This window comes from Hordeum vulgare, chromosome 5H (assembly GCF_904849725.1).
Source record: "Hordeum vulgare subsp. vulgare chromosome 5H, MorexV3_pseudomolecules_assembly, whole genome shotgun sequence".
Lineage (NCBI taxonomy): Eukaryota > Viridiplantae > Streptophyta > Magnoliopsida > Poales > Poaceae > Hordeum > Hordeum vulgare.
The window spans coordinates 536,072,445-536,096,905 of NC_058522.1; positions in this window are offsets into that span (position 1 = coordinate 536,072,445).

Below are 24,461 nucleotides of genomic sequence, written 5' to 3' on the forward strand. Positions count from 1 at the left end.
AGAAAAGGTGTCTGTTCAGAGGCATCCCTCCAAAACAAGTGCATGTTGGAAATAGAGAGAGAGAAGAGACATGACTGTTCGGGGTTGAACACCCTTTGCTAATTAATTTCTAACATTCCCCCTTGTACAACACCGTTCCTTGAATGTTTCATTATTGAAAGCTTCTGGCATATAGATCTTCCATCTTGAGAAGTCTTCCATATAATCTTGAGAGTCTCCCCCAAAAACCCCGTGGGAAAAATATTAGGAGAATAGAGTAGATATGTTGCTAAAACTCCTTTAAACCCAGTGGGGAAAATAAGGAGAAAATGATGCAACACATGATGATTATTGTCTCTTGATAACTCATATGAGAAAAACCTTTGAAGAAGGAGAAAACTCATCAATAAGTTTAGAGAACAATTAATATGTCTTGAGTACTTCCTTTAAAAACCTCGATAGGGAAAATTGAAAGTATGACATATGATCTTTGAGAAGATATTGCCTCAACAAAAATAATTATGAGAAGCTTTGAGAGAAAACTCATAAAGGAAAAGAGTGCGATCGTACATGCCACTGAAAATTCCTTTAAAACTAAGTGGGAAAATATAAGGAGAAAACGATATGGCATATATAGACACTTGTGTTTATATTATCTCGTTAAAAACCTTTTATGAGAAACCATTAGGGAAAACTCATCAAGGAAAAAAATAGTAAAATATATGCAATCTCATGATTGTTAATAGGTTATGGTTTGGGAGATTACTCCCCCTGAACTTTGCAAATATGGAGGAGGTCTCTTACTAATTCCATTGACATGAACATGAGATTGTGTATAATCTATTGGATTATTGATGACCCACAAGTGTAGGGGATCTATCTTAGTCCTTTCGATAAGTAAGAGTGTCGAACCCAACGAGGAGCAGAAGGAATTGACAAGTGGTTTCCAGCAAGGTATTCTCCGCAGGCACTGAAATTATCGGTAACAGATAGTTGTCTGATAAGATAATTCGTAGCGAGTAGCAAGTAACAATAGTAAAAAAGATGCAGCAAGATGTCCCAATCCCTTTGTAGCAAGACGAACTCTTATAAGAGGTAAAGCGCTCCCGAGGACACATAGGAATTTCTGTCAAGCTAGTTTTCATCATGTTCATATGATTCACGTTCGCTACTTTGATATTTTGATATGTGGGTGGACCGGTGCTTGGGTGCTGCCCTTACTTGGACAAACATCCCACTTATGGTTAACCCCTCTTGCAAGCATCCCCAACTACGAAAGAAGAATTAAGACAAAGTCTAACCATAGCATTAAACTAGTGGATCCAAATCAGCCCCTTAAGAAGCAACACATAAACTAGGGTTTAAGCTGTTGGAAATATGCCCTAGAGGCAATAATAAAATGGTTATTATCATATTTCCTTGTTCATGATAATCGTCTATTGTTCATGCTATAATTGTATTAACAGGAAACAGTAATACATGCGTGAATAAATAGATCACAATGTGTCCCTAGCAAGCCTCTAGTTGGCTAGCTCGTTAGTCAATAGATGATCATGATTTCCTGGTCATGGGCATTAGATGTCATTGATAACGGGATCATATTGACAAGACCCAATCCTAAGCGTAGCACTAGATCGTATTGTTCGTATGCTAAAGCTTTTCTAATGTCAAGTGTCTTTTCCTTCGACCGTGAGATTGTGCAACTCCCGGATACCATAGGAGTGCTTTGGGTGTATCAAACGTCACAACGTAACTGGGTGACTTTAAAGGTGCACTACGGGTACTTCTGAAAGTGTTTGTTGGTTGGTACGAATCGAGATCGGGATTTGTCACTCCACGTGACGGAGAGGTATCTCTGGGCCCACTCGGTAGAACATCATCATGAGCTCAATGTGACTAAGGAGTTAGTCACACGATGACGTGCTACGGAACGAGTAAAGAGACTTACCGGTAACGAGATTGAACAAGGTATAGGTATACCGATGATCGAATCTCGGGCAAGTTCTATACCGACAGACAAAGGGAATTGTATACGGGATTGATTGAATCCTTGACATCGTGGTTCATCCGATGAGATCATCGTGGAGCAAGTGGGAGCCACCATGGGTATCCAAACCCCGCCGATGGTTACTGGCCGGAGAGGTGTCTCGGTCATGTCTACCTGTCTCCCGAACCCGTAGGGTCTACACACTTAAGGTTCGATGACGCTAGGGTTATAGGGAATTGTTATACGAGGTTATCGAAAGTTGTTCGTAGTCCCGGATGAGATCCCGGACGTCACGAGGAGCTCCGGCACGGTCCGGAGGTAATGATTGATATATAGGACGGATGGTTTCGGACACCGGAAGTGTTTCGGGCGTCACCGGTAATGTACCGGGACCACCGGAGGTGGCCCCGAGGGTCCACCGGAAGGGGCAACGACCCCGGGAGGCTAGATGGGCCAAGTGCGGGAGGGAACCAGCCCCTAGGTGGGCTGGTGCGCCCCCACTCAGCCCATGGCGCAAGAAGAAGGGAGAGGGGGGGAACCCTAGCGCAGGTGGGCCTAAGGCCCACCACAAGGGTGCGCCACCTGTCCTCCCCCCTTGGTCGCCGCACCTCCTCCCATCTAGGGCTGCCGCCCCTCCCAGGAGATGAAAACCCTCAAGGGGGCGCAGCCCCTCCCTCCCCCTATATATACTGGGCACTTTTGGGCCTTTGGAGACACGGTTTTCCCTCTCCCTCGGCGCAGCCCTGCTCTTCTTTCTCCTCCTCTCTGCCGGTGCTTGGCGAAGCCCTCCCGGGAGACCTCGTCTCTCCATCGACACCACGCCGTCGTGCTGCTGGAGATCTTCCCCAATCTCTCCCACCTCCTTGCTGGATCAAGGTGCGGGAGACGTCGTCGGGCTGCACGTGTGTTGAACGCGGAGGTGCCGTACTTCAGCACTAGATCGGAATCACACCGCGATCTGAATCGCCGCGAGTACGACTCCATCAACCGCGTCCTAGCAACACTTCCTCTTAGCGATCTTCAAAGGTATGAAGATGCACTCACCCCACTCTCCATAGGAAGATCTGAATATGGCGTAGGAAAATTTTGAATTTATGCTACGTTACCCAACAGTGGCATCCGAGCCAGGTTTTCTATGTGTAGATTCTATGCACGAGTAGAACACAAAAGGTTGTGGGTGATGATTTGTCAATTGCTTGCGGCTACTAGTCTTATTCTTTTCTGGCGGTATTGTGGGATGAAGCGGCCCGGACCGACATTACACGTACGCTTACGTGAGACTGGTTCCACCGACACACATGCACACCGTGCATAAAGGTGGCTAGCGGGTGTCTGTCTCTCCTACTCTAGTCGGATTGGATTTGATGAAAAGGGTCCTTATGAAGGGTAAATAGCTTTGGCATATCATCGTTGTGGCTGTCACGTAGGTAAGAAAGCGTTCTTGCTAGAAACCCAAATCAGCCACGTAAAACTTGCAACAACAATTAGAGGACGTCTAACTTGTTTTTGCAGGGTTTGACATGTGATGTGATATGGCCAAAGTTGTGATGTTGCATGTATGATGTATGAGATGATCATGTTATTGTAATAGGTTTCACGACTTGCATGTCGATGAGTATGACAACTAGCAGGAGCCATAGGAGTTGTCTTAATTTATTGTATGAGATGCAACGCCATGTGCTTACTACTTTTACTTCATTGCTAACGGTTAGCTATAGTAGTAGTGATAGTAGTAGTTGGCGTGACGACTTCACGGAGACACGATGATGGAGATCATGATGATGGAGATCATGGTGTCATGCCGGTGACGATGATGATCATGCGGTGCCTGAAAATGGAGATCGAAAGAGCAAAGATGATAATGGCCATATCATGTCACTATATGATTGCATTGTTATGTTTATCATGTTTTTCATCTTATTGCTTAGAACGACGGTAGTATAATAAGATGACCCCTCTTAAAATTTCGAGAACGTATTCCCCTAAGTGTGCACCGTTGCGAGTGATCGTTGTCTCGAAGCACCACGTGATGATCGGGTGTGATAGATTCTAACGATCGCATACAACGGGTGTAAGCCAGATTTACACACGCGAAACACCTAGGTTGACTCGACGAGCTTAGCATGTACAGACATGACCTCGAATACAAGAGACCAAAAGGTCGAACATGAGTCGTATGGTTGAATACGATCAACATGAAGTTGCTCACCATGGTAACTAGTCCGTCTCACGTGATGATCGAACACGGGTTAGTCAACATGGATCATGTATCACTTAGATGACTAGAGGGATGTCGATTTAAGTGGGAGTTCATACTTAATTTGATTAAATGAACTTAATTGTCATGAACTTAGTCTAAAAGTTGTCTTTATAAATATTGTAGATGGCCAACGTCAACCTCAATTTCAACGTATTCCTAGAGAAAAACAAGCTGAAAGATGATGGTAGCAACTATGCGGACTGGGTTCGCAACTTGAAGCTCATCCTTGAAGCAGCTAAAAAGGCTTATGTCCTTGATGCGCCGCTAGGTGACCCTCCCGCTCCCGCAGCAGCCCAGGACATTCTGAACGTCTGGCAAACGCGGAGTGATGACTACTCTCTGGTTAGGTGTGGCATGTTATACAGTTTAGAAACGCTGCTCCAAAGGCGTTTTGAGCAACACAGTGCATATGAGATGTTCCAAGAGCTGAAGCTATTTTTTCAAGCTCATGCCCATGTCGAGAGATATGAAGTCTCCGACAAGTTCTTTAGCTGTAAGATGGAGGAGAACAGTTCTGTCAGTGAGCACATACTCAAAATGTCTGGGTTACACGGTCGTCTGACTTCACTTGGAGTCGAACTTCCGGATGATGCTATAATTGACAGAATCCTCCAGTCTCTCCCACCAAGCTACAAAGGTTTTGTGCTGAACTACAGCATGCAAGGGATGGAGAAGACCATTCCCGAGTTGTACTCGATGCTCAAGTCTGCAGAAGTAGAAATCAAGAAAGAGCATCAAGTGTTGATGGTCAACAAGACCACTAGTTTCAAGAAGGGCAAGGGTAAGAAGAACTTCAAGAAAGACGGCAAAGTCGTTGCCACGCCCGGTAAGCCAGATGCCGGGAAGAAGAAAAAGGATGGACCCAAGCCTGAGACTGAGTGCTTCTATTGCAAGGGAAAGGGTCACTGGAAGTGAAACGGCCCCAAATACTTAGCGGACAAGAAGGCCGGAAACGTTAAAGGTATATGTGATATACATGTTATTGATGTGTACCTTACCAGCGCTCGTAGTAGCTCCTGGGTATTTGATACCGGTGTTGTTACTCACATTTGCAACACAAAGCAGGAACTGCGGAATAAGCGGAGACTGGCCAAGGACGAGGTGACGATGCGCGTCGGGAATGGCTCCAAGGTCGATGTGATCGCCTTCGGAACGCTACCTCTACATCTACCGTCGGGATTAGTTTTAAACCTTAATAATTGTTATTTAGTACAAGCTTTAAGCATGAACATTGTATCAGGGTCTTGCTTAATGCGAGACGGCTACTCATTTAAGTCAGAGAATAATGGTTGTTCTATTTATATGAGTGATATGTTTTATGGTCATGCTCCGCTTGTGAATGGTTTATTCTTGATGAATCTCGATCGTGATGTTACGCATATTCATAGTGTAAGTACCAAAAGATGTAAAGTTGATAATGATAGTCCCACATACTTGTGGCACTGTCGCCTTGGTCATATTGGCGTTAAGCGCATGAGGTCGAGAATCAACGTGACAGAAAAATTAAGTGTCTACGATCTGATCATGGAGGAGAATATTTGAGTCACGAGTTTGGCACACTCCTAAGGAACAGTGGAATCGTTTCACAATTGACGCCGCCTGGCACACCACAACGCAACGGAGTGTGTGAACGTCGTAATCGCACTTTATTAGCTATGGTACGATCTCTGATGTCTCTTACCGACTTACCGCTATCACTTTGGGGATATGCATTAGAAACTGCATCATTCACTTTAAATAGGGCACCATCTAAATCCATTGAGACGACACCATATGAACTATGGTTTGGCAAGAAACCTAAGTTGTCATTTCTTAAAGTTTGGGGCTGCGATGCTTATGTGAAGAAACTTCAACCAGAAAAGCTCGAACCCAAAGCGGAGAAATGCGTATTCATAGGATACCCTAAGGAAACTATTGGGTATACCTTCTATCTTAGATCCGAAGGTAAAACCTTTGTTCCCAAGAACGGATCCTTTCTAGAGAAAGAGTTTCTCTCAAAATAAGTAAGTGGGAGGAAGGTAGAACTTGATGAGGTAATTACACCCCCTCTCGAACAGGATAGTAGCGCAGCGCGGGAAGTTGTTCCTGTGGCGCCTACACCAACTGAAGAGGACGTTAATGATAATGATCATGAAGCTTCGGATCAAGTTACTACTGAACCGCGAAGGTCCACGAGGGCACGCTCCGCACCAGAGTGGTACGACAACCCTGTGATGGAAATCATGTTGTTAGACAACGGTGAACCTTCAAACTATGAAGAAGCGATGGCGGGCCTGGATTCCAACAAATGGCTTGAAGCTATGAAAACCGAGATAGGATCCATGTATGAGAACAAAGTATGGACTTTGGTGGACTTGCCCGATGACCGGCGAGCCATAGAAAATAAATGGATCTTCAAGAAGAAGACTGATGCAAACGGTAATGTAACCGTTTATAAAGCTCGACTTGTCGCAAAGGGTTTTCGACAAATTCAAGGAATTGACTACGAAGAGACTTTCTCTCCCATAGCGAAGCTGAAATCAGTCTGAATCATGTTAGCAATTGCCGCCTTTTATGATTATGAAATTTGGCAGATGGACGTCAAAACAACGTTCCTTAACGGGAACCTTAAGGAAGAGTTGTATATGATGCAACCAGAAGGTTTTCTCGACCCAAAGGGTTCTAACAAAGTGTGCAAGCTCCAGCGCTCCATCTATGGGATGGTGCAAGCATCTCGGAGTTGGAACATTCGCTTTAGTGAGGTGATTAAAACGTTTGGGTTCATACAGGTTTACGGAGAAGCCTATCTGTACAAGAAAGTGAGTGGGAGCTCTGTAGCTTTCCTCATACTGTATGTGGATGACATATTATTGATGGGGAACAATATAGAGATGTTGGAGAGCATAAAGGCCTATTTGAACCAGAGTTTTTCAATGAAGGACCTTGGAGAAGCTGCATACATATTAGGCATCAAGATCTATAGAGATAGATCGAGACGCCTCATAGGTCTTTTGCAAAGTACATACCTTGACAATATATTGAAGAAGTTCAATATGGAAAACTCAAAGAAAGGGTTCTTACCAGTTTTGCGAGGTATGAGATTGAGTAAGACTCAGTCGCCGACCACGGCAGCAGATAGAGAGAAGATGAGGTATGTCCCCTACGCTTCAGCCGTAGGCTCTCTTATGTATGCCATGCTGTGTACCGGACCTGATATAAACCTTGCCATAAGTTTGGTAGGGAGGTACCAAACTGATCTCGGTATGGAACACTGGACAGCGGTCAAGAATATCCTTAAGTACCTGAAAAGGTCGTCGTAAATGTTTCTCGTTTATGGACGTGACGAAGAGGTCGTCGTAAAGGGTTACGTCGACGCTACCTTCAACACAGATCCGGATGACTCTAAGTCACAGACCGGATACGTATATGTTTTGAATGGTGGGGCAGTGAGCTGGTGCAGCAGCAAGCAAGAAGTTGTGGCAGCATCTACATGTGAAGCAGAGTACATAGCTGCTTCAGAAGCGGCTCATGAAGGAATTTGGATGAAGGAGCTCATCACCGACCTTGGAGTGGTTCCAAGCACGTCGGGTCCAATGACACTCTTCTGTGATAACACTGCGGCCATTGCCATTGCCAAGGAGCCCAGGTTTCACCGGAAGACGAAGCACATCAAACGCCGCTACAACTCCATCCAGGACCATGTCCAGAGTGGAGTAATAGAGATTTGGAAAGTACACACGGATCTGAATGTCGCAGACCCATTGACTAAACCTCTTCCACGAGCAAAACATGATCAACACCATAATGCTATGGGTGTTCGATACATCACAATGTAACTAGATTATTGACTCTAGTGCAAGTGGGAGACTGTTGGAAATATGCACTAGAGGCAATAATAAAATGGTTATTATCATATTTCCTTGTTCATGATAATCGTCTATTGTTCATGCTATAATTGTATTAACAGGAAACAGTAATACATGTGTGAATAAATAGATCACAATGTGTCCCTAGCAAGCCTCTAGTTGGCTAGCTCGTTAGTCAATAGATGATCATGGTTTCCTGGTCATGGGCATTAGATGTCATTGATAACGGGATCACATCATTGGGAGAATGATGTGATGGACAAGACCCAATCCTAAGCATAGCACTAGATCGTATTGTTCGTATGTTAAAGCTTTTCTAATGTCAAGTGTCTTTTCCTTCGACCGTGAGATTGTGCAACTCCCAGATACCGTAGGAGTGCTTTGGGTGTATCAAACGTCACAACGTAACTGGGTGACTGTAAAGGTGCACTACGGGTACTTCTGAAAGTGTCTGTTGGGCTGGTATGAATCGAGATCGGGATTTGTCACTCCACGTGACGGAGAGGTATCTCTGGGCCCACTCGGTAGAACATCATCATGAGCTCAATGTGACTAAGGAGTTAGTCACACGACGACGTGCTACGGAATGAGTAAAGAGACTTACCGGAACGAGATTGAACAAGGTATAGGTATACTGACGATCGAATCTCGGGCAAGTTTTATACCGACAGACAAAGGGAATTGTGTACGGGATTGATTGAATCCTTGACATCGTGGTTCATCTGATGAGATCATCGTGGAGCAAGTGGGAGCCACCATGGGTATCCAGACCCCGCTGATGGTTATTGGCCGAAGAGGTGTCTCGGTCATGTCTACCTGTCTCCCGAACCCGTAGGGTCTACACACTTAAGGTTCGATGATGCTAGGGTTATAGGGAATTGTTATACGAGGTTATCAAAAGTTGTTCGGAGTCCCGGATGAGATCCCAGACGTCACGAGGAGCTCCGGAATGGTTCGAAGGTAAAGATTGATGGTTTCGGACACTGGAAGTGTTTCGGGCGTCACCGGTAACGTATCGGGATCACCGGGACCACGGGAGGTGGCCCCGGGGGTCCACCGGAAGGGGAAACGACCCCGGGAGGCTAGATGGGCCAAGTGCGGGAGGGAACCAGCCCCTAGGTGGGCTGGTGCGCCCCCTCACTCAACCCATGGCGCAAGAAGAAGGGAGAGGGGGGGGACCCTAGCGCAGGTGGGCCTAAGGCCCACCAGAAGGGTGCGCCACCCCTCTTCCCCCCTTGGCCGCCGCACCTCCCCCCATCTAGGGCTGCCGCCCCTCCCAGGAGAGGGAAACCCTCAAGGGGACGCATCCCCTCCCCCCTATATATAGTGGGCACTTTTGGGCTTTTGGAGACACGGTTTTCCCTCTCCCTCGGCGCAGCCCTGCTCTTCTTTCTCCTCCTCTCTGCCGGTGCTTGGCGAAGCCCTGCCGGGAGAACTTGTCTCTCCATCGACACCACGCCGTCGTGCTGCTAGAGATCTTCCCCAATCTCTCCCTCCTCCTTGCTGGATCAAGGTGCAGGAGATGTCGCCGTGCTGCACGTGTGTTGAACGCGGAGGTGCCGTAGTTCGGCACTAGATCGGAATCACACCGCGATCTGAATCGCCGCGAGTACGACTCCATCAACCGCGTTCTAGCAACGCTTCCGCTTAGCGATCTTCAAAGGTATGAAGATGCACTCACCGCTCTCTCGTTGCTGGTCTCTCCATAGGAAGATCTGAATATGGCGTAGGAAAATTCTGAATTTATGCTACGTTACCCAACATAAGCTTCTGTCACTCTAGCAACCCATCATCTACTTATTACTTCCTATAGGCCCAAATAATGGTGAAGTGTCATGTAGTCGACATTCACATAACACTACTAGAGGAAAGACAACATACATCACATCAAAATATTGAACGAATACCAAATTCACATGACTACTTATAGCAAGACTTATCCCATGTCCTGAGGAACAAAAGTGACTACTCACAAAGCATAATTATGTTCATGACCAGAGAGGTATTGAATAGCATTAAGGATCTCAACATATGATCTTCCACCGAGTAATCCAACTAGAATCAACTACAAAGACTAATTAACACTACCAACAACCTTACAAGTACGAATCGGAGTCGCAAGACGGAGATTGGTTACAAGAGATGAACTAGGGTTTGGAGATGAGATAGTGCTGATGAAGATGTTGATGGTGATGAGTCCCCTCTGATGAGAGGAGTGTTGGTGATGATGATGGCGACGATTTCCCCCTCCAGGAGGGAAGTTTCCCCGACAGGACGGCCCTCCCGGAGCTCTAGATTGGTTCTGCTCAACTTCTGCCTCGTGGCGGCGGCGATTCCTCCCGAAAGCCTCCTCTCCATTTTTTCTGGGACTAAACCCTCCTTATAGCAAAAGATGGGAGCCCGAGGGGCAACAGGGGGGCCACAAGCCACCCACGCGCGACTAGGGGGGTAGGTCGCGTCTCGCAGGCTTGTGGCCTCCTGGTGGCTCCCCTCCGGTACTTCTTCCACCCAGTATTTTTTATAAAATCCAAAATAATTCCTCGTTGATTTTCTCGGCTTTTGGAGTTGCGCATAAGAGGTATCTCGAACTTGCTCCTTTTTCACACCAGAATTCTAGCTGCCGGCATTCTGCCTCTTCATGTAAACCTTATAAAATAAGAGATAAAAGGCATAAGTATTGCACCGTAAAGTGTAATAACATCCCATAAAGCGATAAATATCAACATAAAAGCATCATGCAAAATGGACGTATCAACTCCCCCAAGCTTAGACCTCGCTTGTCCTCAAGCGGAAGCCGAGATCAGTAAATATGCCCACAAGTTTAGAGATAGAGGTGTCGATAAAACAAAATACGGACATGCAGGCATCATGATCATAATTAGAATAGCAAAATCGTCATATAATCTCTTATGCTAAAGTGACAATTCCTTCACAAAGTAGAGTATGGATCAATAACCCTATTGAGAATTAACAACCAATAGCCTCTAGTCATTGAAGCAATTGCAATTTATCATAACATCGGAAAGAGTCAAATAAGAGCTTGTAAAGGAAATCTACGTAGTCAATCATCCTTTCGTCTTCTACAATTGCTAAAACTCACGTGGTACTCATGAGATCAAAGTTTCAGTCGGACACAGAGAAAGATAGGGGCTTATAGTTTCGCCTCCCAACTACTTACCTCAAGGGTAATGTCAACAATAATAATCCATGAATACTTACTTCCAAGTTGACATATGAATATAGATCTTTCCTTATCACAAGACGTTAGCCAAGATAATGGCGAAATAAGGAATTGGTGTCGATCACCATGACTCTTTTAAAGGTAAAAAGTAAAGATACAAGATAGGCCCTTCGCAGAGGGAAGCAGAGGTTGTCATGCGCTTTTGAGGTTTGGATGTGTGACCTCTTAGTGTGAAGGAACGTCACTTTATATTGCCTCCTATGATAAAGAAATTTATTATGCAGTCTGTCACTTTTATGTCTTCCTCATCACAGGTTCGTACAAAGCTTATTTTCCACACACTAATAGATCATACATATTTAGGGAGCAATTTTTATTGCTTACACCTATGACAACTTACTTGAGGGATCTTCTGCAATCCATAGGTAGGTATGGTGGACTCTCATGGCAAAACTGGGTTGAAGGTTTATGGATGCACAAGTAGTATCTCTACTTAGTGCGGAAGTTTTGGCTGAGATGAGGTGGAAGCAAGCGTCACATGCTAAGGGATCTCTAGTCATATAACATTGTTCGGAACCAAGCAAACATAATTCATTATGTTGTCTTCCTTGTCCAGCATCTACTTCTAAGCATGTAATAGTTTAATGAGTGTTCACAATCATAGACGGTGTCAAAGATGATATATTTATATGTGAACCTCCCTTTCTTTATTACTTCCTATTAATTGCAACAATGACCAAAGGTCTACGTTTGTCCACCTACAACAAGTTTCAATCAACATTCTTTTTATATGTGAAGCCATCACTTCCCATAAGATCATTACATGATCTTTCATGCTTTTGTTCTTTTATTATTCTTTTCTTTAGATCATGGCATTAAGCAAGGCCCTTAACTAAAACACTCTTTATTATATGACTCACGAACACGATTACATTGGGGGTAACACAGAGCAAAACTCAAGCCTAGATCATACTAAGAACTTTATTCTACTAGAGAAAGATAAAACCAAAAAGGATTGAACTAAGATAAAGGTAAAGGCAAAAGATGTGATGGTGATACGATACCGGAGCAACTCCCCCAAGCTTGGCACAAGCCAAGAGGAGCGCCCATACCCGTGCTTAATTGTCTTCCTTCGAAGGTGATGTTGGTGGAGTTGTCTTGTCTTTTGATTCCAAGAGGGCCATCAATCTTCGATTTATACTTTGGAGCTGTGTGATATGTTTCTCCAGCAAAACAACTTCACGGGTATGATAAGTATTACGAACATGAGTTATTTCACATAACCTCAAGAGTTCGATCAAGGATGGAGGTAAAAGGTGGAGGTAGGGTTGAAGAAAATCCTCTTCCTCAGCTACTTCCTTGTTGGGCACAAATTGCCTTTCGTCCCACGCTGGATTCTCCTCCTTAGTTTTGCCCTTAGTTTCTTCCAGCAGCCCTTCCTTGGCCTCCATGACCTCCATTCTATTCAGATCAGCATTTACTTCTCCATAGACTTGAGGGAAATCGTTCTCCCCCACAGATTCCTGAGACGACATCCTTGCCCTAAATCTTCTCCTAAAACAGGCTCGAAATGAAAACAGAGGATACTTGCATGATAAGAGGGTCACACCTTCCGGGAGAATATATAATGAATTTTTCCCGACCAGAAGGAGTACTCTGCAAGAAAACAGAGTCCGGGAGGCACACGAGGTGCTCACAAGCCCCCCAGGCGCGGCCAGGGGGGTGGGTCGCGCCTGGCAGGCTTGTCGCCTCCTCGTGCGCTTTCCGGACTACTTTAAATTTTCTATTTTTCCAAAAATTCCAAAACGGAGAAAAATTGCTATTGGAAAAGTTTTGGAGTCGGTTTACTTACCGAATCACATACATCTTTGTTTTTGATGTCTGGAACAGGCTGATAAATATCCCTTATGTACTCCTCTAGAGTTATGGTATTAATAACATTGCTTTCAATATTTATGGGAGTACCTGAGATATAATGCTTGATTCTTTGCCCATTTACAACTCTCGGAAAGTTCCCTTCCGTGTTGTTGATCTTTATGGCACCGGAACGATATACTTCCTCAACAATGTAAGGACCTTCCCATTTAGAGAGAAGCTTGCTTGCACAAAATCTTAAACGAGAATTGTATAGCAAGACATAATGACCTACATTGAACTCACGTTTTTGTATGCCTGAGTTCTCCATTCATCAAGTGAGCTAATATCAAATAACCTCTTCTCACCAGCAAGTTTGAAATCAAAGTTGAGCTCTTTGATTTTCCAATAAGCCTTATGCTCTAGATCAAGAGGTAAATGACATGCTTTACCGTAAACCAATTTGTACGGAGACATGCCCATGGGGTTCTTATAAGCAATTCTATAAGCCCACAGTGCATCATCAAGCTTCTTAGACCAATTCTTTCTAGACCTATTAACAGTCTTTTGCAGAATTAGTTTAATTTCCCTATTACTTAACTCTACTTGACCACTGGACTAAGGATGATAAGGAGATGCAATTCTGTGGTTGACATCATACTTAGCAAGCGTTTTACGGAAATCACCATGAATAAAATGTGAAACACCATCTGTCATTAAATATCTAGGGACTCCAAATCTAGGGAAATAACTTCTTTCAGCATCCTAATAGAGGTGTTATGATCAGCACTACTAGTTGGGATAGCTTCTACCCACTTAGTAACGTAATCAACATCAACTAGAATATGAGTATACCCGTTAGACTTTGGAAAAGGTCCCATATAATCAAAACCCCAAACATCAAATGGTCCAATGACAAGCGAATAATTCATAGGCATTTCCTGACGTTTACTGATATTACCTATTCTTTGACATTCATCACAATACAAGACAAACTTACGGGCATCCTTGAAGAGAGTAGGCCAATAAAATCCGGATTGCAATACCTTGTGTGCAGTTCTATCTCCCGCATGGTGTCCTCTGTAAGCCTCGGAGTGACACTTCTGTAGGATCTGTCCCTGTTCATGCTCAGGTACATAACATCTAATAACACCATCTACTTCTTCCTTATAAATGTGAGGATCATCCCAAAAGTAATGTCTCAAATCAAAGAAGAATTTCTTATTTTGTTGGTACGTGAAACTACGTGGTATATATTTGGCAACAATATAATTTGCATAATCAGCATACCAAGGTGTACTACGTGAAGCATTGATGACATTCAATTGTTTATCAGGAAAGCTATCATCAATAGGTTGTGGGTCATCAAGAACATTCTCCAACCTAAACAAGTTATCTGCTACGGGGTTCTCAGCACCCTTCCTATCAACAACATGCAAATCAAATTCTTGTAGCAAGAGAACCCATCTGATAAGTCTAGGTTTAGCATCTTTCTTTTCCATTAGATACTTAATAGCACCATGATTAGTGTGAATAGTGACCTTGGAATCAACAATATAAGATCTGAACTTTTCACATGCAAACACGAGTGCTAAAAATTCCTTTTCAGTAGTAGCATAGTTTCTTTGGGCACTGTCTAGAGTTTTACTAGCATAATGAATAACATTCAATTTCTTATCAACTCTTTGTCCTAGAATACCACCAATAGCATAATCACTAGCATCACACATAATTTCAAAAGGTAGGTTCCAATTAGGTGGTTGAACAATAGGTGCAGTTATCAAGGCCTTATTAAGTATTTCAAATGCTTCCTCGCAATCATCATCAAAAACAAAAGGAATATCCTTTTGCAAGAGATTGCTAAGAGGCCTAGAAATCTTAGAGAAGTCTTTAATGAACCTTCTATAGAAACCATCATGACGAAGGAAACTTCTTATACCTTTGATGTCTGTAGGGCATGGCATTTTCTCGATCGCATAAGCTTTAGCCTTATCGACTTCAATACCTCTTTCAGAAATTTTATGTCCTAAGACGATGCCTTCATTAACCATAAAGTGGCACTTCTCCCAATTCAAGACAAGGTTGGTATCTTTACATCTCTGCAAAACTCGATCAAGGTTGCTGAGGCAATCATCAAAAGAAGACCCGTAAACGGAGAAGTCATCCATGAAAACCTCAACAATCTTTTCACAAAACTCAGAGAATATAGCCATCATACATCTTTGAAAGGTAGCAGGTGCATTACTCATACGTCTCAAACGTATCTATAATTTTTGATGGTTTCATGCTGTTATCTTGTCAACTCTAGATGTTTTATGTACCTTTTATATCTTTTTTGGGACTAACTTATTAATTCAGTGCCAAGTGCCAGTTCCTGTTTTTTGTGTGTTTTTGACTCTTTTCAGATCTGATTTTGGAACGGAGTCCAAACGGAATAAAATCCCTGAAATAAATTTTTCCAGAACATAAGAAGATCGGGGGACTTGAGGGCCAAGGCAGGAGCGCCACAGGGGGCCCACAAGCCCTGTAGCCGCCACCAGGGGGGCCGACGGCTACCAAGCTTGTGCCCCCCGTGGAGCTCCCCTGCTCTAGCTCTTTCCCATATATATTCCCTAAAATCCTAGAAAAAATCAGGGCATCCACGAAAATATTTTTCCGCCGCCGCAAGCTTCCGTTTCCGCGAGATCTCATCTGGAGACCCTTCCCGGTGCCGTGCCGGAGGGGACTTTGGAGTTGGAGGGCTTCTACATCAACATCATCGCCTTTCCAATGACTCGTGAGTAGTCCACTTCAGACCTACGGGTCCGTAGTTAGTAGCTAGCTGGCTTCTTCTCTCTCTTGGATCTTCAATACAAAGTTCTCCATGATCTTCATGGAGATCTATCCGATGTAATCCTCTTTGGCGGTGTGTTTGTCGAGATCTGATGAATTGTGGATTTGTGATCAGATTATCTATGAATTATATTTGAGTCTTTGCTGATTTCTTATATGCATGATTTGATATCCTTGCAAGTCTCTCCGAGTCTTGGGTTTTGTTTGGCCAACTAGATCTATGATTCTTGCAATGGGAGAAGTGCTTGGTTTTGGCTTCCGTGTGGTGACCTTTCCCAGTGCCAGAAGGGGTAGCAAGGCACACATCATGTTGTTGCCATCAAGGGTAACAAGATGGGCTTTTATCATAGATATGAGATTGTCCATCTACATCATGTTGTTGCCATCAAGGGTAACAAGATGGGCTTTTATCATAGATATGAGATTGTCCATCTACATCATGTCATCTTGCTTAAGGCGTTACTCTGTTCTTATGAACTTAATACACTAGATGCATGCTGGATAGCGGTCGACGTGTGGAGTAATAGTAGTAGATGCAGAAAGTATCGGTCTACTTGTTTTGGACATGATGCCTATAGATATAATCATTGCCATAGATAACGTCACGACTTTGCGTGGTTCTATCAATTGCTCGACAGTAATTCGTTCACCCACCATCTACTTGCTTTCATGAGAGAAGCCACTAGTGAACACTACGGCCCCCGGGTCTATTCACAACTATCGTCTCCACTTTCACTTTTACTTTGCTTTGTTTAATTTTTGCTTTCAATTCTCACTTTGCAAACAATCTTTAAGGGATTGACAACCCCTTCATAGTGTTGGGTGCAAGCTCTTTGTGTTTGAGCAGGTACTTGTGACTTGACGCGATCCTCCCACTGGATCGATACCTTGGTTCTCAAAACTGAGGGAAATACTTACCGCCGCTGTGCTACATCACCCTTTCCACTTCGAGGGAACACCAACGCAAGGCTCCAAGCCATGTGGGAATCCTTTGCATATTTGCCAAGGAAGTCCCTAAAGGCGTAGCCGTAGCAGAAGGATTCCTGGCGTCGTTGCCGAGGAGTATCAAGACAAGAATAGTCTCCCGTCAACACACCTATTTCTGGCGCCGTTGGAAGGTCTTTTGTTGTAGTAGTAGAAGTATTTCTGGCGCCGTTGCCGGGGAAGGAGAGGTCAAGTCAAGATCTATCCAAGTAGGTGTCACAAACTCATCTCTTCCATTTACCTTTTTTGCCAGTTGCCTCTTGTTTTCCTCTCCCCCACTTCACATTTTCCGTTTTCATTTGCCTTTCTCCTTTTCCTTTTTCGTTCGCCCTTTTTCTCGCTTGCTTTCTGTTCGCTTGTGTGCCATGTGCCTTCAATATGCTTGCATCTTCGCTTGCTGAAAATCTGGTGATATGGATCCTCATCCACTTGCTAATCTCTTTAAGAGATCCACTTATGTGGAACCAATTGCTAGTGAGTTGAGTGCACTTGACTTTCTCGATGGAGTTTTGCTTGAGATGCGTGAATCTGAAAATCGTGATGAAGAAATTTATGAAATGATTCACGAGGGCTCCTTGGATGAAAAGCATGATTGCCATGGTTTCACTATAAATTCTATTAGTGACAATCATGCTAAAAATATGCAAAACCCTAAGCTTGGGGATGCTAGTTTTGCTATGTCCACTACTTGTTGCAATAATCATGATTGGGGTGATGATCTTTCTTATGATCTTGAAAATTTGTTTAAGCCTCATGATGAATATGATTTTTGCAATATTATTGAAAGTGGGTTTGGAGAATTCTTGACTTCAGTTGATGATAATCCAACTATTTTTGAAGAGCGTCAACTTTGCGTGCATGTGGATCATGAAAAGAATATCTTTGTGATAGCTATATTGTTGAATATGATTATGATCCCACATGTAATTGCTATGAGAGAGGAAAATATTATGGTAGAAACTTTCATGTTACCAAATTACCTCTTGTTATGTGGAGATTGCTATTGTCTCTTTCTTCTTCCTTGCATATGGCAACTATTGGTTGTCTTGATAATCTGTTTTCCTCTAAAATGACAATGCATAGGAAGTATGTTAGACTTAGATGTGATTTTCACTTGCTTTATGATGCTTTCGTTGTGCTTCAATTCTTGTCTTTTGTGTGAGCATCATTGAATTATCAAGGCCTAGCTAAGGGCGTTAAACAATAGCGCTTGTTGGGAGGCAACCCAATGAATCTATCCTTTTTCTTTCTGTTTTGTGTTTTCCACACTTTCATAATTCTGTTATGATTGTGTTTTTTGTGTTCCTTTTGCGTTTGTGCCAAGCAAAACCGTTATGATTAGTCTTGGGATGATCGTTTGGTCATGCTGGAAAAGACAGAAACTTTCTGCTCACGAAAAGAATTTTCATTTTTTTTCTGTAAGAGATTTTGAGTTGATTATTTTTGCTGCTAATTGCTACCAAATTCTTCAGACTTTCATAATTTTTCAGAATGTTTGAAGTACCAGAAGTGTACAAAGTATACAGATTGCTACAAACTGGTCTGCTGTTAACAGATTCTGTTTTTGTTGAGTTGGTTGCTTATTTTGATGAAACTATGAATAGTATCGGGGGGTATTAGCCATGGAAGATTGAAAATACAGTAACCCAACATCAACATAAGTAGAATCTAAGTTTGCTACAGTACCTAAGGAAGTGGTGGTTTTCTTTCTTATACTAACGATATCACGAGTTTCTGTTTAAGTTTCGTGTTGTAAAGTTTTCAAGTTTTGGGTGTAGTTCTTATGGACAAAGAGATAAAGAGTGGAAAGAGCTCAAGCTTGGGGATGCAATAGGCACCCCAAGTTGATTCATGGATAACGTAAAAGCCTAAGCTTGGGGATGCCCCGGGGAGGCATCCCCTCTTTCGTCTTCAATCCATCGGTAAAGTTATTGGGGCTATATTTTTATTCACCACATGTTATGTGTTTTGCTTGGAGCGTCTTGTATCATAGGAGTCTTTTATTTTTGTTGTGTCACAATCTTCCTTGCTGCACACCTAGAGAGAGATACATGCACTCACCGTGATTTTGTCGAGCTTCACTTATATCTTTTGAGCTAGTTGATTTTGCTCTGTGTGCTTCACTTATATCTTTTAGAGCACGGAAGCTCGTGGCTTGGTAGTTGATCTATGTTATGAAAGTAGTCTCAAAAGGGGTAGTTATCCAAAGGGATATGAAAACTTCCATCTCCATGTGCATTGAATAGTCAGAGAAGTTTGATTCCTCTCAATTAGTTTTGAGATGTGGTTGTGGTAATATTTAAGTTATGTTAGTATGGTGTTGTGGGTCTAGAAATACTTGTGTTGAAGTTAGTAATTCCCCTAGCATGCACGTATGGTGAACCGCTATATGATGAAGTCTGAGCATGATTAGTCTATTGATTGTCATCCTCTGTGTGGCGGTCGTGATCGCGCGATGGTTTATACCTACCAACACTTCCCCTAGGAATATGCGTTGAATGCTTTGTTTCGATTACTACTAAAACTTTTACAACAAGTATATGAGTTCTTCATGACTAATGTTGAGACCATGGTTTAGATGCACTTTCACCTTTCACCATCACTATCTTCTTTAGTGCCGTGCAACTTTCGTCGGTGCACAAAACCCACCATATAGCCTCCCTCAAAACAGCCACCATACCTACCTACTATGGATTTTTCAAAGCTATTCCGAGATATATTGCCATGCAACTACCACCATGACATGTGCCACCACTTCTACATTGCCATTGCATGATCGTAAGATAGCTAGCATGACGTTTCCATTGATGTCTATGCCATGCTAGATCATTGTGACGGTACACTACCGAAGGCATTCCATATAGAGTCATCATTGCTCTAAGTTTTGAGTTGTAAGTGTGGTGATCATCATTGATGGAGCATTGTCCCATGTGAGAAAATAAAATAGGCCAGCGAAGCCCATTTACAAAAAGAGTCCAAAGATGCCCACCCAAAAAAAGAATAAAAAAAGGCCAAAGATCCCACCAAAAAAATTAGAGAAAAAGAGAGAAGGGACAATGCTACTATCCTTCCACACTTGTGCTTATTAAGCACCATGATCTTCATGATTGAGAGTCTCTCGTTTTGTCACCACCATATAGCTAGTGGGAAATTTCATTATATAACTTGGCTTGTATATTCCAATGATTGGCTTCCTCAAAATTGCCTTAGGTCTTCGTGAGCAAGCAAGTTGGATGCACACCCACTAGTTTTCTTTAAGAGCTTTCACATACTCTTAGATCTAGTGCATCATTCGTATGGCAATCCCTACACATTCACATTGATATCTATTGATGAGCATCTCCATAGCTCATTGATATGCCTAGTTAATGTGACCATCTTCTCCTTGTTTGCCTTGCAACCTCCACCACACTCCATTCCACTTATAGTGCCAAACCATGGCTCACGGTCATATATTGCGTGAGAGTTAAAAAAGTTTGAGAAAGTAAAGGTGTGAAAAAATTACTTGGCCAATACCGAGGTTGTGCATGATTTAAATTCGTTGTGCAAGGATGATAGAGCATAGCCAGACTATATGATTTTGTAGGGATAACTTTCTTTTGGCATTGTTATTTTGAAAGTTCATGATTACCTTGCTAGTTTGCTTGAAGTATTATTGTCTCCACATCAATAGCAAACTATTGTTTTGAATCTAATGGATCTGAACATTCACGTCACATAAGAGGAGTTACAATGTACATCTATGCTAGGTAGCATGAAAGCATCAAAAATTCATTCTTTATCACTTCCCTACTCGAGGACGAGTAGGAGTTAAGCTTGGGGATGCTTGATACGTCTCAAACGTATCTATAATTTTTGATGGTTTCATGCTGTTATCTTGTCAACTTGGGATGTTTTATGTACCTTTTATATCTTTTTTGGGACTAACTTATTAATTCAGTGGTGCCAGTTCCTGTTTTTTCTATGTTTTTGACTCTTTTCATATCTGATTTTGGAACGGAGTCCAAATGGAATAAAATCCCCGAAATAAATTTTTCCAGAACAGAAGAAGATCGGGGGACTTGAGGGCCAAGACAGGAGCGCCACAGGGGGCCCACAAGCCCTGTAGCTGCCACTAGGGGGCGGCAGATACCAATCTTGGGGCCCCCCTGGAGCTCCCCTTCCCTAGCTCTTTCGCCTATATATTCCCTAAAATCCTAGGGCATCCACGAAAATACTTTTCCGCCGCCGCAAGCTTCCGTCTCCGCGAGATCTCATCTGGAGACCCTTCCCAGTGCCCTGCCGGAGGGGACTTTGGAGTTGGAGGGCTTCTACATCAACATCATCGCCTCTCCAATGACTCGTGAGTAGTCCACTTCAGACCTACGGGTCCGTAGTTAGTAGCTAGATGGCTTCTTCTCTCTCTTGGATCTTCAATACAAAGTTCTCCATGATCTTCATGGAGATCTATCCGATATAATCCTCTTTGGCGGTGTGTTTGTCGAGATCCGATGAATTGTGGATTTGTGATCAGATTATCTATGAATTATATTTGAGTCTTTGCTGATTTCTTATATGCATGATTTGATATCCTTGTAAGTCTCTCCGAGTCTTGGGTTTTGTTTGGCCAACTAGATCTATGATTCTTGCAATGGGAGAAGTGCTTGGTTTTGGGTTCATACCATGTGGTGACCTTTCCTAGTGACAGAAGGGGTAGCAAGGTACGCATCGTGTTGTTGCCATCAAGGGTAACAAGATGGGCTTTTATCATAGATATGAGATTGTCCATCTACATCATGTCATCTTGCTTAAGGTGTTACTTTGTTCTTATGAACTTAATACACTAGATGCATGCTGGATAGCGGTCGACCTGTGGAGTAATAGTAGTAGATGTAGAAAGTATCGGTCTACTTGCCATAGATAATGTCACGACTTTGCGCGGTTCTATCAATTGCTCGACAGTAATTCGTTCACCCACCGTCTACTTGCTTTCATGAGAGAAGCCACTAGTGAACATTACGGCCCCCGGGTCTATTCACAACTATCGTCTCCACTTTCACTTTTACTTTGCTTTGTTTACTTTTTGCTTCCAGTTCTCACTTTGCAAACAATCTATAAGGGATTGACAACCCCTTCATAGTGTTGGGTGCAAGCTCTTTGTGTTTGAGCAGGTACTTATGACTTGACGCGATCCTCCCACTGGATCGATACCTTGGTTCTCAAAACTGAGGGAAATACTTACCGCCGCTGTGCTACATCACCCTTTCCGCTTCGAGGTAACACCAACGCAAGGCTCCAAGGCCACGGGGGAATCCTTTGCATATTTGCCAAGGAAGTCCCTAAAGGCGTAGCCGTAGCAGAAGGATTCCTGGCGCCATTGCCGAGGAGTATCAAGACAAGAATAGTCTCCCGTCAACACGCCTATTTCTGGCGCCGTTGGAAGGTCTTTTGGTGCAGTAGCAATTACATAAGCCAAAAGGCATACGTCTATAAGCAAAGGTACCGAAAGGGCAGGTAAAAGTGGTTTTCTCCTAATCAGATTGTGCAACTGGTATTTGGGACAAATCAGAATAACCATCTAGAAAGCAGAAGTGTGTGTGTTTAGACAATCTTTCTAGCATTTGGTCAATAGAAGGCAAAGGGTAATGATCTTTCCTAGTGGCTTTATTCAATTTCCTAAAATCAATTACCATCCTATAGCCAGTAACAATCCTCTGTGGGATCAATTCATATTTTTCATTGGGGACAACGGTAATACCTCCCTTCTTAGGGACGCAATGCACCGGACTCACCCAATCACTATGAGCAACAGGATAGATAATACCTGCTTCCAGGAGCTTTAGTATTTCTTTTCTTACTACTTCTTTCATCTTAGGATTTAATCTCCGTTGATGATCGGCAACTGGTTTGGAATCAGGGTTGGTTTTCATTTTATGCTGGCATAGAGTGGGACTAATACCCTTAAGATCATCAAGAGTATATCCAATATCAGCACGGTGCTTCCTCAGAGTTTTCAATAATTTCTTTTCTTCATGCTCTGAAAGGCTAGCACTAATAATAAAAGGATATATCTCTTTTTTCATGAAGATAAGCATACTTAAGAGTATCAGGTAACTGTTTAAGCTCAAACACAGGATCACCCTTTGGTGGTGGTGGATCTCCAAGTAGGTCAACAGGCAAATTATTCTTAAGGATAGGATGTTGTTCAAAGATAACTCTATCTATCTCATTCCTTTCATCCATATGCATATCATTTTCATGTTCAAGCAAGTATTGCTCTAAAGGATCAGTAGGAGGCACAGAAATAGAAGCTACAGCAATAATTTCATCCTTACTACACAATTCTTTTTCATGAGGTTTTCTACCAAACTTGGAGAAATTGAATTCATGTGACACACCTTCAAAGCCAACAGTGACAATTTGCTTCTCATAGTCAATGTGAGCATTGACAGTATTGAGGAAAGGTCTGCCAAATATGATGGGACAAAATCTATCTTGTGTGGTAGCAAGAACGATAAAATCAGCAGGATACTTAGTTTTACCACACAAGACTTCAACGTCTCTAACAATTCCCAAAGGGCAGATAGTATCTCTATTGGCAAGCTGATTAGTGACATCAATAGATTCCATCTCGACAAGTGCAATCTCGTCTTTAATTTCATCATATAAAGATTGAGGTATTGCACTAACACTAGCACCCACGTCACATAAACCATGATAACAATGATCTCCTATCTTCACAGAAACAACAGGCGTGCCAACAACAGGCCTATGTCTGTCTCTAGCATGAGGTTTAGCAATTCTAGCAGCATCCTCATAGAAGTGAATAGCATGCCCATCAATATTGTCGGACAGGTGTTCTAATGTAGCCCCTACGTATCACAGTTGAAGCTTTAGCATGATCCTTTATTCTAACAACGGAAGGTGGTTTCTCAATGTAAGCACTAGGAACAATAGGATCATTATAAGCAATGACTTTCTCTTCAACTGGATTGGGTTTAACTACATTGACTTCTATGGGAGGATGATATTTATACCACTTCTCTTTAGGGAGATTAATATGAGCAGCAAATGATTCACATAATGAAGCTACTATCCCAGAGTCAAGTCCATGTTTAGCGCTAAAATCACAAAAAGTATTTGTTTCAACGAAGGATTTAACGCAATCGAACTTAAGATTCATACCTGACTCCTTACCTTCATCAAACTCCCAATCTTCAGAGTTGCGTTTAATCCTTTCCAATAAATTCCATTTGAAGTTAATATCTCTCTTCATAAAAGAACCGGTACAAGAAGTGCCAAGCATGGTGCGATTATCATGAGAAAGCCGAGCATAGAAATTTTGAATAATAATTTCTCTCGAGAGCTCATGGTTGGGGCATGAATATAACATTGAATTAAGCCTCCCCCAATCTTGAGCGTACTTTCTCTATCACGAGGCCAAAAATTATAAATATAATTCCAATCACGATGTACCAGATGCATAGGATAAAACTTTTGATGAAATTCCAATTTCAATCGGTTGTAGTTCCATGATCCAGTATCATCACATAGCCTGTA